Below are 16,422 nucleotides of genomic sequence, written 5' to 3'. Positions count from 1 at the left end.
GTGTGTGAGTGCAGAGTGAGATCCAGATGTGGTAATGAGGTGACAAACTGACCTGTTTCATGGAGACGTGGAGGAAAAGATGGATTAATGACAGAGGGAACAATGATGGGAACAATAGGAGAAGGATGGGAACGACTGTAAGAGTCAGAAAGATGCAGAGATCGTCTGCAGAACAAAAGTACGACCGTACAAAGGAAGACAGGGAGAGTTAACTGACGACACGATGGGGATGGTTGATGTGCAGTGATATAAGAGTGAGACAGAGAGCACACTTTCATTTCAAAGAAACATTATGTCTGGACACACACAGACGTTTCTGTGGCTGCATGTGTGAAGCACTGTCGACGGCTCACTTCCTGTTCTTAAAATAGGACTTGTGCTTTAAAGGAGTCTCACAGACACTTGTTCAAAGCATTTGTGTGAGACAGGCGCAGCAGGAGCCCGTGTTCACCTCCGAGAGGTCGTTTAAAGCACTGAACCTGTTTGTCGCTGAGCTGAAGATCATTTCTTACATGTAGATCATATGAAGAGGTTCTTATGGTCCACATATAATACATGAAGCACTGTGGAGAACTGGGCATTGCACGGGTGTAGAACAAAGCACCAGTGAGGAAGTCTCATTCCCATAATAGGAAGCTTTACTGGGACCAGCTACATGTGACTGCTTTGTTGCATGAAGGATTTTATGGTTTCAAATAAAAGTAATCAGAAATAAGTTGTTGTGTCTGCAGCGTACAAACACATATCTGAGCAGGGTCAGCAGAATAACGGCTGCTGGTTCATCTGTGGTTGTGTTTAAGGACTGGCTCTCAAACAGCTGTTTAACCCCAGGTTTATATCACACATATATGTTATACACATCATTTCTATGATGGCATAAACCAAAGTGACTTTAGTGTGACGTGGCCGTCAGCTGCAGGCTGCAGTGGTTCAGATGGAGGCTGAATGATGAGTCGAGTAGAAACAAAGGTGTCGCTGCAGACGGCTCATTCACACAGAGGCAGACTGGCTTCATCCCAGTCGTCCCATTGACGGCTCGATAGGCTCCACATGCACAGGGACACAGGGGATTTGGGCTGCATGCAGTGGCTGATTCACCAGTGTCACATTCACCCTGGGGCGCCGTCTTCTGTCCACATGTTGGCGTCCTCAGGCAACACACTGAAGCTCAGCCTGTGAGCTTCCTGTTCCACGTCTCAGTTTATTTCAGTACAAAATAATGAATTTATTATTCATGCAGTCAGAATATTCATTGTCTTTCAGCATAACGCACACATCAGTGTTCAGCTGTCTCACTAATAAACGGTTAAAGGCTCAACTATAAAAGCAAACCAGCTTCTGCTGATGTGGAATAAAGATCAGCTGAGAGATGACACGGAGACAGAGTCCAGGGACAGAAACTGTTGTTTAACCTGTGAGAGGTGGAGTGAGGTGGTCCTAAAAGCAGAAGGGAAGTGGGCGTGTCCTCTGAGCCTCCTCAGGATGGTCTCGCGCTTTTCAGTCACCTGGCATGTTACAGCGTTTCCAGGACACGCGTGTTGTTTCTGCATCGCTTCTTTGTTTTCTCACACCACATCTTCTTTGTCTGCTGTTGCTTTCACGGTCCCGTCTCTAACACCCCACCCTCACTGTCTGCCTCCATCATATCTGTGGCTGTGATCGCTGTCTTGCAGTGTACGAGCCAGCTCAGGCTTACAGTCAGACACCATGGCTTCTTGCTGGTTTATTTCAGTCTGGTGTGTTTTTCTAACACGTTGTACTGTTGTTGATAAGGGCAGCCTGTCAGCATCAGGACAAACCCATAGTGCAGGTTTGAGTTCAGACCATGTTCCACACTGGACTAAAAGAAGTGCACTTAAGGATGTACCATCAGTGACACAACACTGTGTCACTGGGCTTCCTTTGCCCATCACTCATTTGTAATAGTGATGCATGATCATGAACGAATGGTTCAATACTCGAGAATCACTTTACTGACTCGTGAATCATGATTCACAAGCCCAACTGACTCACTGACTCATCCCTGTTGCTGTTAGCAAACTAATTCCATTAGTAGAAATATATCTAGCTTATAATTAAAATTGTGGAAAAAACAACAGACAGTTTCTTAACAAAAACGTTTCTGCTCTGAACATGAAGAAAAAACCCTGAGTAGAAGCTCACATCAAGACAATAGCTCCTCGGTTCACAGTAGCATTGCTCTGCTAACATGCTAACAGCGGTGTCACTACCCGATCCGTACCGGAAACCCGATCTGTACCCCGCATGTGCGAAAGGTGTCTACTTCAGGCTGAAGCATTTTACGATAGTTACGGGTCAGAGTATCTGTTAAGATGTTAAGAATAATAAGTATCTCTTAAAATGTTTCCAATAATGAAACATTTAATATAATGTAGACAAAAACAAAAAAATAAAAAGATAGTGACAGATCAGGGCTCCCGATCCTTACTGCGCATGTGCAGATGTTGTCTTCTTCTTCTGTTAGTTTAATGGCAGTGTACTCCCCAGTGTACGAGGATACTGCCACCTGCTGACCGAGCGAATGAACCCTATTGACCCTGTGCACGAGAAAATGCTAACTTCCTGGTTTGAGACCGGATGTGGGGTTGTACATTTCCGATAGCTTTACTTTGCGGTCAATCGCTACTGCGAAGATATTCTCCAAAATCATGTCCAAAACTCGAAAACGGAACGATCGCGTTAAGTTACAAAGAGAAGGTGGGAACACTCACCACTGTTGTGTTATAAAAATCTAATGATCAACTTTGACGTTTAAAGAGTTTAGATCGATCAGTTGTTTACATCACTCAACACAAGCAGAACTGCATCAGAAGACACATCGTCCACATTCAGAAGCACATCTCTGTATAGTGACTGGTCTCATGATTTAAACAGGCAAATGTTCAGCATTCAAACTACAGGTGAACAATAGTCAAACCAGATGTTTTCCCCGTTATGTCGAGATCAGCTAGTCAAGTACACACCTACACAGCATGTTAACAAACCGTGAAAAAAAGCCACACAAAAAATGAATGATTGCTGGTAACGGTTTCTATACATTAGTATTTACGAAGGGTATGTTGTGACTTACCTTCAAAATGACAGCGGTCCCTCGCTATAACGCGGTTCACCTTTCACCTCGCTGTTTCGCAGATTTTTTAGTGCAAGTTTGCATGCTTTTTTACGTCCTGCGTCCTGATCGCTGCAGACAATCTCCTCCGTCTCTCCTGTACAGAATCGCTGCATCTATCGCTAGCAGTGTGACTCTGAAGTGCAGTGCTGTATGTCCACGATGTCCACGAAACGTTTTGCACCGTCAAAAAATAAAATTGGCTACTTGATTTCACCTATCGCTGGTTAGTTTTAGAACATAACACCCGCGATAAACGAGGGACAGCTGAGAAATATAACATTTGAATCCATTTTCTCTTTTGCCCTGAGGCGTGGGGGAAAAATATCGACAAGTCGATGAACATCATTTATAGATATATTGGGTAAGTGCCCGAGACATCTATAGAAATGTAAATCGCTGCTTTATTTATTTATTTGCTTAACTTGTTTTGGACCGTAAACAGGGCGCGAATAGGACACCGGAAACAAAGCTCCCCACAGGAGTTTCCGCACCGGAAGTAGCATATGCTAACGTGCACATAGTCAATAGTAAACTGAATTGGCGTCATTACAAACGTGTGTTAAATTTGATTTAGTGATAGTCGAGTGTGTTTATGCTTGTCTGTGTGGAGAGGATTGACTGGAATAGTGATGATGATGTCTGCTATCACTGTTAATTGTCAGTAAACACTTAATCTGGCTGCTGAATCTTCACGTGACATATTCCAAAGTCTGTATTATTAACTCTGTAATTAGGCGCCATTCTTCTTATTTTACGGCGCTGTTGTTCAATCGGGGAACGCTCTCTGTTGAGGAGAAAAGCATGAATTTGTTTGTATACGGATTATCCATAGTTTAAATGTCCCGGTAGTTGAAAAGGAGGCAGAGCTGTTGAGAAATGCTAGGAGCTAACTGGGCGCTAACCGTATCATTCAAATATATTGAGTGTCGCAATGTTGGCAAAGAGAGGAAGTGATGTAAGATTTGTGCATGCGGGGTACCGATCGGGTTTCCGGTACGGATCGGGTAGCGACTGGCTCACAGCTTCTTCTTCTTGGTTGGCAACCAATGTTAAGGCGCATTACCGCCCCCTGGCTCACAGCTCAGTGGACATTTAGATGAGAAAATATATATTTAACACATTTAAGGAAAATACTAATAAAATAAAATAAAAATAAATCAAATAAATGTTCCCTTTAGAAATCTTTTTTTTGCTCTATAAAACTAGTTGTTTTTCTTTTTCAATCATTCATCTTAGCAGTAGGATTTACATGAAAAGAGAAACAAATTAAGTTTGAGTGAAAATGTATATTTTTTGCACTCTCTGTGCAACTGACACAATGACTCAAACTCGATTCACTTTGGTGAGTGACTCATTCAAACTCGATTCAGTAAAAAGAATCACATTTACCATCATTAATTTGTCCCCTTGTGACGCCTCACACAGGCTGACTGTGAACATTGTTTACTCCAAAGCGGTCACAGGGATGTGATGGGGAGTCGGAGGCCAATCCAATAATGAGGTGTGTTTAGGGACAGCGGGCTATCTGCTCAGGTTGGTGGTTCAATTCCTGGCTGCTCTAGATATCCTTGGGCGTGACACTAAGCTCTCCAATGCATGAGTGTGTGTGTGCCTAAGAAAGCACTTAAAAAGTGCTTGTGTGAATGGGTGAATGATGCAGCCGTGAGCACTCAGGTCGAGCAGACACGTGCTGCAGTTTCCTTTGAGGGTCCATCTGACACAAAGAGGCGGAGCTAGCTGCTGTGGCGACCCCCTTCACAATAAAAATCAATAATTATTACTCCAACACTTGAGTGGCAGTGGGGCTTGGTCTGAGCACAGAGGACTGATTGCACCTTCAAACCGAAAGAAGGTGCAATGTAACCTTGCCTGGCACATACATGTATGCTAATGGTTCACATGGTAATTAGATCTATGTGAATAATTCCCGTGTCTTTCTGTGCAGCACAATCACAGCCACACTGATTATCATTATTATTTTAATGCTGATGTTCTGACGCCGACTGCCCGCTGTTACGGCGCTGTCATTAAACACTGCTGGTGTCTCCTTACAGCGTTAAAAGGGTCCGTGGTGTGACAGACCACGCCCCCTGTGTTAACATGTTATTGGCTGGGAGTGAGGATGCACTGACCCCATGTGACCTGGCCTATATTCAGTTTTATTTGCACAGCACCGATCGTCCAGGTGCTTTATAGTCGAGGTAACACATGAGCGAGCGCGGTGGGTAGAAAAGTCAGAGCCAGCATCCATCTGAGGGACAGAACAAAAGACTCTACATACGACTGGTCTCATAATGATGACATCACAGCAGCACTGCTGATAAAGACACAGCTGATGCTGCACAGCTCTCTGCACCTGCACAAGTGTGTTTGTGTACATGTGTGCACACACTACTATCACTGCTGGGCCCTACTGACTCACACAGTCGAGCACTCGCAGCTCTAAAAAGGTGTGTTTCTGTTGTGTGTCTGCACATGCATGTTTCCTCCCTCCCCCACCGTGACCTCTGAACTCTACACCCTCCCCGTCCAGTGATGTCATTATATGACGGTGACATCATTTCTAATCTACAGCCTGGTTGCAGCCTGTAAGCTGCAGCTGAGACATGCTGGGCTCATGTTTGTGCAGCAACATGCAGAGTAGCATGAAGCTCTGCGCTGCGTCACCAGCTCCCCACAGTCTGATGTTTGTGTTGCTTCCTAACTGCTACTGAAAACAACGAACAGTTTTCATAACCTCCCCAAAAACCATAAATAATAATTGAACCAAGCTGTGTCTCCTGGATCATCTTACACTGTCTCTCTCTCCCCACACGTCTGCTCAGTGACCCGTCATCTTCGTGTCAGTGTGATGATTTACAGACAGATCCTGAAGGCGAGTGAGTGTCCATCGGTTCATGCACATTTGCAGCAGTGCAAAGATCCCAAACGCACCAGCAAGTCTGCCTCTGATTGGTCAGAGAAAGCAACATGGAGGTTTGGAGTGACCTAGATCTCCTCAGTAGACTGACATGCTCTGGCATGACTTTAAACAGGCTGTTCATGCTCAAACGCTCTTCAGTGCGGCTGAATTAAAACAATTCTCCAGAGACGAGCGGGACAAACCTGCTCATGCGAGAGGCTCATCGCCGTTAATGGCAAAATGCTTCATTCACATCGTTGTGTCAGGACTTCAGCACAGAGCGGTGTATCCATCGTCTCAGACTCTGCTGCTCCACCTCTTCTGAAAGGTGAGGTCAGTAAGAGTGGATGTCAGTAGTATGGACGGTGTAAGCATCATCCATCAAACCACCGACCTTCTGATTGGCAGACGCCCTGCCCTACCACGGGCACGCTCGCAGAACTATAGACACTCTGGACTCTTCGTATTGTGACAGCGAGTGAAAACATAATTCGTCCTTCCACATTGACTCAGCTGTAAGATTAACAGATACACAGGAAGAATCATCAAAAGGCTGTTTTATTAGAAGCTCGTAAACGTCTCACAGTTTGAAGTGTGTCGCTGCAGAGTGAACTCTCTGCAGAGCCAGCCGTGCTCAGGGAAGCTGCAGGAAGCTGCAGGAAACGAGGACGCAGTCTGGACGTGAACGTGTGGTTGCCAGGGGATACGTGTGTGTATCTGGATGTCATGCTCAGTAGGAGCTGTGGGTTGGAAAATGACCTAGTTTTAACCGGGAACACGGAAACAAAGAGGAGTGGGAGAGTGGGAGAGTGGAGCTGCAGCTGGAAGACCAGCAAATCCACTGGTTTGGTTTCCCACAAACACAAAAAGCACAACAGCAGCACTGCAGTCGCTACAGCTGTGTGTGTGTGTGTGTGTGTGCGTGTGTGTGTGTGTGCGTGTGTGTGTGTGCGTGTGTGTGTGTGTGTGTGCATGCATGCTCCTGCATGTCGAGTTTGTAGCAGTGTGTGAAATGCTGAACTGTGACGCTGCTTGTTGTTGAGCTGTTCTGCTGCATGAAAACAGATGTAAATGAGAGACAGGACGGCTGTGGACACACCCACAGAGTCCACAGAGTCCACAGTGACCCAGCGACACGTTCACAGGGGAGCTGGCTGATCGATCTGATTGGAGGATGAAATGTGATTAAACAGCAAATAGCTCTGTCCTCAGGAGGTTTCAAGCTCAATGATGAATTGTCTAAGTGTAAGGTGGAGCATCCATCTGCTCGACTCCACCCAGGACAATAATCTGATGTTACTCGTAGCAGAGTTTGCCTGGCTGCTGGTATCTGTAGGTAACGTTGAAGAAAAAGATGAGAGCGTGTCTGCAGAACTCTTGGACACGTTCTCCTCGAGCAGGACATCAGGCCCTTTGTTCTTAGCTCACGTTCCTCCCCACACATTAAACATGTGGCGTGCTGTAGTTGGTGGGGTTATGATGCACCTGCAGCCTGTGCTGGATCAACTGTTGATGTTTCAGTCTGCCCTGCATCATAATGCACAAACCATCCAGCTCACAGGAAGCTAAGAAGCTGATCTTACTATGGGAAATATTGGTGACGTGTTAAATGGCAGTTTTCACTTTATTACAGGCTAAGTTTCCCCACAGCTCACATGTACATGCTCACCTCACAGGCTCTGGAGCCTTCTCTGCTTCATGGAGATCACCGGCCACAAACAGCCACTCTGACCTGAACTGGGACTAAAAGAAAGAAATAAATGTGTGAAATGTAGAAAGTTCTGGTCGCTCTCTGACTCTTCACTTTAGCCTGCTGATGTTTTCTTTCTGTAACTGTAGTCGTAAAAAACAGAAACTTTGTCTTTTAACTGTTTATTGTTTAATGACTGTGAGGAGTATGAACGGCCATGATGGAGGTTTGAGCTTGTTTGTGGTTCAGAATCATAAACAGCTGTGAGGCTCACTCAGACACTGAGCCATGGCTCTGTGCCACATGCACACATCTCTGCATCAAACACACTTATCTACACTTCATGTTGTCACTGTCAATGCTGAGCTGCACATCGAGTCTTTTTAAAGGAGCAGTTTGTGTTGCTGTGATGGACGAGTTTGTCCTCCACAGTGGAAATGACTTTACCGTCTCTCTGGGGACACTCGCCGTCTTCTCTGCAGCTCCAGTGTCTCTGTGGACCACGCTGCTACCAGCAGCTGTTAAGAAAGAAAACAGATTTCCAGTTTCAGTTGTGCTTCAACATCAGCAGAATAATGACATGTTGACACAATCACTAATGCACACTGTCACCGTGTGGAGTGTGTTTGGTGGACTCAGGTGCGACACAGACGCTGGAGGCAAAACTTGTGCTGAGCTCAAAGCGAGCCTTCAATCAGGGCTGATACAGAAGGCAAAATAAACCATAAGCTATGGGAACGACAAACTAAAAACCTAAACTGGGAGTAACTGAGGCTCTGAACGAAGACCAGGACTGAACTATGACTGTGGACAGACTGAACACGACATGAGAAACTGAACGAGATCTCGGTGCTGGCACATGAAGGTGCAGGGAAACATGACTGGAGAGAGTGACTATGAACACGTCCAATACTGACTCTTGCAGACTAGAATCATGACGTGCAGCTAGAAATAACAGGGAGCGTGAACAGGCGACGCGACACAAAGGCTGTGTCCCAATTCAGGGTCTGCACACTTGAAGTACGCACACTACGCGTACTACGTACGGTGCGTACTATAAGTACGAGAAGTGCAGAAGTGAGAGGCTTGTGAAATGGGACAGTATGTGCTTCGTCGCGCTGTTCAGGTTGCCTAGCAACCATGATACTAACCGCGAGAAACATTACAGCTTTGTGTGACAGAAATGAGAAAAATGTTTTGTTGGTCATTCATTATCTTTTTTTATGACATCACTTTGATTAGCTGAGGCTGAGACCACAGGACTGTAAAACATGATTGTTGGGCTTCATTTCTGTACTGAACAGTCATTTAAGATTAGCTAGTAAATAATAATTAGCTAATGTTGTTCATGAGACTAAAGTCATCTCACTGTGGTAATGTAAATATAATATGGCCAATATTATATTTATTGTCAGATTATTATGAGATATATATATAAATAAGGCTTTAAAACCAAGTTAACGCTGTAAGTACAAACATCACTAATGTCACACAACTTTGCCAACATGTGGCCAACAGCAATGTTTTAATGTTCTTCGTTATTAAACATTCGCACATGAATAAGTGACGTCATATTCAGTACTTACTTTTGACAGTTCACTTTTCGGCCGCTCCCTTCTGCCGTATTTTGCGGCAAAATTATCCACACCCACCGCCGTGCTATGAATTGTGGGATATATGGGACCACGAAGCGTGCACCGGACCACGCTTGATATTTGGGTAAATCGACGGTGCATTTGGAGTATGCATTTGAAGTACACTTCGAATTGGGACAGCCGTCGTCGCGTGGCGGTGACGTAATCGCACTTAAAATGCGTACTTCAAGCGTGCAGACCCTGAAATGGGACACAGCTAAAGACACACTGGGCTAAAATACACGAGGAAGTCATCAAGGAATCAGAGACAGAAGGGGAGCACAGCTGGGAGGAGTAAGACCTAATGAGACAGCAAAGCCAGAAACACTGACGTAAGACAGGAACATGAACCTTCAGAGTAAAACAGGAAACAAAGACGCAGACACGACACATAGATAGTGTTGGGGAGTAACGGAATACATGTACCGCCGTTACGTATTTAAAATACAAAATATGAGTAACTGTATTCCGTTACAGTTACCGTTTAAAAAGGTGGTATTTAGAATACAGTTACTTTGTTGAAATAAATGGATTACACGGCGGTACTTCCCTGTTTCATATTGTGGCGGGTCAGGCCTGTTTGGGTTTTGTTTGACAGCTACGTTCTGTTGTTCCAGGTGGCAGCGTTACGGTTGCCATGGTTACAGGGTGACGCTCTCTCTCTCTGCGTGTTTCCTGGGTGAGAGAGGCCTTTTTGTTGTTGTTGTGCTAAGCTAATAGGCAGAATGCTACAGGTATAGCTCTAAAGAATGTAGCATCATGGGCAGTGTAGTCCGTGCTGCAGGGAGAATGGACTGCCATACATGTTATGTGTCTGTGAGCGAGGGAGGGAGAAAAAGGAAAAGTACGAGCTGTCATCGAGCAAAAACGGGAGCTGGAAGCATGTAAATATAATAATAACCACTGCAGCCAAGAAGAGAGCCTGACGAGCCCAGTTGTAAGTAAGCTATTAAGACTCGACTGTACACCGTGTTCGTGTTTTCCTCCGAAACAATAAGTTCTGTTGGAGCAGCCTTTCAACGCCTCTCTCTGTCTCTGCTAGCAAAGTTGACCCAGACAACAAAGTAAAGCTAGTTTTCAGCTACGAGCCGACACAGAACCCACCGTATTAGCCAGAGGTCCCTTTGCTACGGTTCGGAGCCGCGGACCTTCAGTAACAGTAATAAATCACAGCAATAGTACATTCATGTAGTTGTAAACAGCATGATAATATATTAAGTAATCCAAAGTATTCAGAATACGTTACTCTCATTGAGTAACGTACCTGAATACGTTACAGAATACATTTTGGGGCATGTAATCTGTATTCTGTAATGGAATACATTTTAAAAGTAACCTTCCTAACACTGCACATAGACAGACACTGAACTAAACCTGCAACAAACATGAGAACAAAACCTACGAACTAATCCCTAAACAAGAAACTGACACATAGATTCATCATCATCATAATAAGGAAAGAATCCAAAATGCAAAAACAAACCAAAACATAACTCAAAATACTGACACAGACCCGTGGCAGCATAAATAATAATGATTCTTTTAAATTCAGTAGTCTGTGAAACACAGACGCTCAGCTCAGCGTCCACCAGTCAGACCACGTGTAACAGTGTTGTTGTGTCCTCTACATGTTTCCTACAAAGAGACAAAGAAAGAAGGAAAAGAACATCCTGGAGTCCCGAAGGCAGCACCTGGTGCACAGACGAGCTCAAACACACACAAACACACACAAAGTCCTCAGGCATACGGTGGTGTGTGAGTGTGCGCACACTGTTGGGGTAGCTACAATATCTGACCGGCTCAATAAATCGTTCTTCCTCCCCAACAACTGTGTCTCTATTCGGGGAAAATCCAAACATGAGTGGATTTGTGTACTGGGAGCTTCAGCCTGACCCAGTGTGCTCCAGGCTTCTCCAGGCTCCTCCAGGCTTCTCCAGGCTTCTCCAGGCTTCTCCAGGCTCCTCCAGGCTTCTCCAGGCTTCTCCAGGCTTCTCCATGCTTCTCCAGGCTTCTCCATGCTTCTCCAGGCTTCTCCATGCTTCTCCATGCTTCTCCAGGCTCCTCCAGGCTTCTCCATGCTTCTCCATGCTTCTCCATGCTTCTCCAGGCTTCTCCATGCTTCTCCAGGCTTCTCCATGCTTCTCCATGCTTCTCCATGCTTCTCCAGGCTTTACCATGCTTCTCCATGCTTCTCCATGCTTCTCCATGCTTCTCCAGGCTCCTCCAGGCTTCTCCAGGCTTCTCCAGGCTTCTCCATGCTTCTCCATGCTTCTCCAGGCTCCTCCAGGCTTCTCCATGCTTCTCCAGGCTTCTCCATGCTTCTCCAGGCTTCTCCAGGCTTCTCCAGGCTTCTCCATGCTTCTCCAGGCTCCTCCAGGCTCCTCCAGGCTTCTCCAGGCTTCTCCATGCTTCTCCAGGCTTCTCCAGGCTTCTGCATGAACAGAAGCTGTGTGTAAACTGACAAACTATACAAAGTGCATTAATCTGTGTCCTCTCTGTTTCTCACAGGCCTGCACGGTGCTCCTAACACAGCGAGTGGACGAGGACGAGTCCACATACGTGAACGTGAGTCACTGACTGTCTCTCTGTTACTGGTACTCACTGGTGGACCACATGAGTCCCAGTGCGGCAGGTTAGCCTTGATGCATGACAGAGGTTACTGCAGCTGCATTTTGGCGTATCATTTAGAGCTTAGATAACTGAGCGCTGCACACAGCAGAGTGCACAGCAGCATGGAGTGTGTGGTGACAGGTAGCCGTGTCATGGCAGCACGTTACACAGAGCAGATGCTGAGCTGCTGGTGCAGAGCTGAAGATGGAGGAAGACACAGAGGGTGGATGTGACAGGTGCAGGATGGGCTGCTATGGCAACACATATGTGTAATTTTAGGGTGATGTAGAAATGCATGCTCCACATGTAATGCACATAAGGAGTACATGTACATGTGGTGTATAAATATGTAGTTACGTCTGCCACCTTCAAACACACTGTGATACTAGTTACACACAGAAGTCCTGCTCCCTCGTCTCCTCACTCCTGCACTGGTGTTACCAAACAGCTCCCACCAAGCAGTGGGAAGCTGCACTGACATCTTGATGGATGCTGTCTTCAGTTAATGTCTTCTGATGTCACACGGCCCTCGCGGCCCACAGGTGTAAAACCACAAACAGGTGTGGCTCGTGGTTCGTTGGCCCATGGTTAGGAATCACTGTTTTACAGTAAACACATGTAGTGTTTCCTGTCTGCTTTAAAATTAGAGCGTGTGAAGTTTTCACTGCTAAATGTCAGCAGACTGCAGATCACAGTCAGCTGGCTTCAGTGGTTTAATGCTAGCTGCAGTGGCTGCTATGGTTCAGTCAGCCAGCAGAGGGCAGAGGTCATTCAGCCAGCAGAGGGCAGAGGTCAGTCAGCCAGCAGAGGTCAGACACATCTGACCCATAATGGCTGCAGCATTTCAACATAGTCAGTTCAGTTTGATTTGTTTTGGTGCCAAATCAGCAGGACGGTCGCCTTGATCGCTTCATGTTGTCGATTTACAGTCAGTCACATGTTACATGTTTACTTCATCACTCATCTGGAGTGACTCTGGACCACATCCACACATTTCCTGTCTGTGAGCAGCGTCCAGCTGTAAAACCTTATGAAAGGAGTCAGCCTGAGTGGATGAGTGAGTGCAGCTCATCTTTGATTGTGATGGTTGTTGAAGACATGCTGGCTCTTGTGGTAAGCTCTCCTGTGTCCTTCTGTTAGCTGCTGCTGTTTGTCTATTCATTGAACAAACAGTCACATGTGGAAGAACCACACACAGCCTCAGCATCAACCCACAAACACATGTTTCTTACAAACATGGCACCATTTATGGCAAATACACTTCCTCCAGGATTTGATGATAAACTAAGAAGTAATTGACCAAACACAAATTTCCAGTTTATAAAGTTTATATTACACAGCATCCTTGTAGCTGCTGCTCAGGCCTGCACTTATATAAAAGCAGTAACTCTACAGTCTAAGTAAAAATAAATACAAATGTACAAATGTTTGACATTAAATATACTTCAAAGTCTGTGTAGTTGTTTTACAGCACAGCTAAACAACAATCAGCTGGTTTGTTTTTATTATAGTCTGATTCTGCTTAATAGAATCACTGAATACATTCAAAATCACTATCAGAGAGGTGATTTGTGCTATAATACTAAGTACAGTAGACAGTGGTATAGTTGCTGTACACCAGTGGATGTACTGTTTTATCACGTGCTTCACTTTGGTACTGAAAAAACTGGAGAACGTCCTGTTTTGAAGCGCTCCCATCCACTCATGGTACATCCACATCCTGATCCTGATATACGCTACGGTGAAACAGGCTAATGGACAGGAGTGCATTTGACATTTTGTACATTTCTCTTGGGGATGGCTCGACCTCCAAGCTGTCAGGAGCCAGTGGATGAGGGTGTAAATGTGCTCCCACAGCAGACACTCTGGCTTCTGCGATGGCGTCTCTGTGCTGCTCACTTATTGAATTCACGTGTAAATATTCCTGCACACATTAAATAAGATGATTTGCTTGTGGTTATGTTTTTTCATGTCTAAGGCTTTCGACATGAACATAATTACATCTGTTAACATCTGGCTTACATCGCCCAAGGTCTTCAAGGTCAACGAGCTAGCTGCATCAGTGGCTCATGCTAAGTCACAGAGATTCAAGTAATGAGTAATGTAGGGGATTGCAATTGCAAAAAACAGTAATTAATCACTTACTTTGCTGTAAGCGAGCTGGGTTACTGCGTTACTAAACCGTGCTTGTGTTTGTGAGAGTGTCACATGACAATGAGTACGACCGTGCAGCGTGTAAAGCGTGGAAGTACTCACACTATGTAAAAAGGGATAAAAATATTAGTACACTCTGCAAAAAACCTTCACATCTGTGCGAGCAGCGAGCACGCTGTCACGGGAACGTGACATTCACAGAGAAACCCCCAGATCCCCCCACTGACATGACCACCGTGGGCAAACCTCCACCCACCCCACTCCTGCTCAACAGGTGTCAAAGACTGTTGCATATAATTTTATTTTTGCTTGATGCAATGTGCATAAAATTAAAAGATTAAAACTAATAAAACAAGTTTTAAAAAGAGGCTTTGATGCAGTTTTATATGATGGCGAATGCAGAAAAATAGAACTGGGCTGAAAGGCCTGCTGCTTTCTTTAGAGGCTAAGAGGCTCATATGATTGTTGGGCTTTTCTCTGTATCTATGAAGCGCCTTGAGGCGACATTTGTTGTGATTTGGCGCTATATAAATAAAATTGAATTGAATTGAATTGAATTAAGTCCACGCTTGAAGCTACTGAGGTGTTTGCTAACGGGCGTGACGCGATGTCAGTGGTATGCATGAATTAATTAAACAGTCCAATAACTCCAGCAGTACTTATCTTGTCCTTTTGATCTTTATTCCAACATCATTTTAACATAACAGCACAGCCTTCACAAACTGTTTTCCTTCTTATGATTAACAACACACCTGACGCTGATTACCTGCGTCTACCTTACATACCTTACATCAGGGGTGTCCAAACTTTTTTCACTGAGGGCCACATACATAAAAATATAGGAGGGGCTGGGCCACTTACTAGAAATTAGGTATATAACCTTAACTTTAGTGTATTAAAGTTAGAAAAATCACTTACATGTGGTCGAATATATTATATTGTTGAATATAATTAAAGACAAAACTGCCTTCATCACAGCTTTCCATAAATGGATCTTTATTGATTTATTCAGAAAAAGCTTTGGTAGCTCATTCTCAGAACAGCAGCCTCAGATTTCTTCTTAGACAGAAGATTTACAGCACAGAGAAAAAACAATAAAGGGGAAAATGGGACGGGCACATTTCAAGTTTGTTATTTAAGTTATTAGGCTTAGCAACACACCTATTAACGTTCGTTTGAAACCGTTATCAACATTAACAGACTGAACTGGACTTAATAACAGGAGTGCATATAATTTTAGTAAATTATTCTGGTGAGTATCAGCTGCGCTGGGTATGTAAATCGGGACATCCAGCCGCGGTGCTGATCGCCACTCGTGCCAAAAATCCAGACAAATGTCACTTGATCAAGGAGCAGATCTGCATCAGATGAGATCAGCTGACTTTGCGTGTACGTGGGCAGTGCACAGCGGTGTGTACTCTGTGTGTTAACAAGAAAAGCGCATATAAGAAAGTGGTGTGCAAAAGCAGGGTAGTGACAGAATTGATGCGCATTATTGATATTTGAAGCATGTGTAGCTGCACATTAACACACGGGTACTGTGGGATATATTTTTTACTCACCTAAAGCGCTCGTCCACTCCCCGCAAAAAAATAGCAGCTGTGCGGTGTCTGTGGCATCAGTGCTCTCATCGCATGCGATGGAGTAAAGATCAAAAGCACAGCTTTATCAGACAGTTGCAGTTTAATGTTGGCTGACAAGTCTTCAGCAACTGGATTTCTGGACATGCTGACGTTGTTGACGGGCGCATTATTTCGGTGACTTTAACGAGGCCGTGTTTTATGAGGTCTCCATCTGAAAAAGGCTTGCCATGTCTTGCGATTAGTTGGGCGACCTCATAGCTGGCTATTGTAGCCTTTTCCTGGACAAATTACTGTTGCTGACCCCGCAGGAGAGCTTCCCTTTGCTTTAATTTTAATTGAATTGCTGTCGCTCAGCACCAGTGTAGGATGCATAGGCCTGATGTTTGGTTTCATAATGACGTCGTACATTATACTCTTTCATAACTGCCATAATTTCAGTGCAGATCAAACAGACACACTTCCCCTTGAATTCTTTGAAGAAATATTCACTCTCCCACCATGTCTGAAATTTTCTGCATTCACTTTCTACCTTTCGCTTCTTTGGTTCTGCCATGTTTAGTAACTAACTTGGGCTAAATTTCTTCTGTGATTGTCCTTTTTGGTGGAGCAACTGCCTCGATCAACAGTAGCTCCCCCTGGTGTTAAAACTAAGAAGTGCAATACACTCAAGCAAAAGTTGAAGTGCGGGCCATATTCAATTCTATTTATAAAATTAC

At 44.7% G+C, this 16,422-nt stretch overlaps 1 protein-coding gene across 22 annotated transcripts in view; it reads left to right on the top strand.

Moving 5' to 3' along the window:
- The window catches only part of nfasca (neurofascin homolog (chicken) a), a 132,163-nt gene that overhangs the window by 44,455 nt on the left and 71,286 nt on the right, over positions 1-16,422 (top strand). For 20 of the 22 annotated variants that reach the window (XR_014874019.1, XR_014874020.1, XM_085159076.1 and 17 more), the window contains exon 3: positions 11,868-11,924. The exons of the other annotated variants lie outside the window; for them this stretch is intronic. The gene's annotated coding sequence lies outside the window, so the exon portion shown is untranslated. The remainder of the gene's footprint in view (positions 1-11,867; positions 11,925-16,422) is intronic. 22 annotated transcript variants of the gene reach the window in all.

The sequence above is a fragment of the Neolamprologus multifasciatus genome, chromosome 5 (genome assembly GCF_963576455.1).
Source record: "Neolamprologus multifasciatus chromosome 5, fNeoMul1.2, whole genome shotgun sequence".
Taxonomy (NCBI): domain Eukaryota; kingdom Metazoa; phylum Chordata; class Actinopteri; order Cichliformes; family Cichlidae; genus Neolamprologus; species Neolamprologus multifasciatus.
This window is presented reverse-complemented; position numbering and strand designations above follow the sequence as displayed.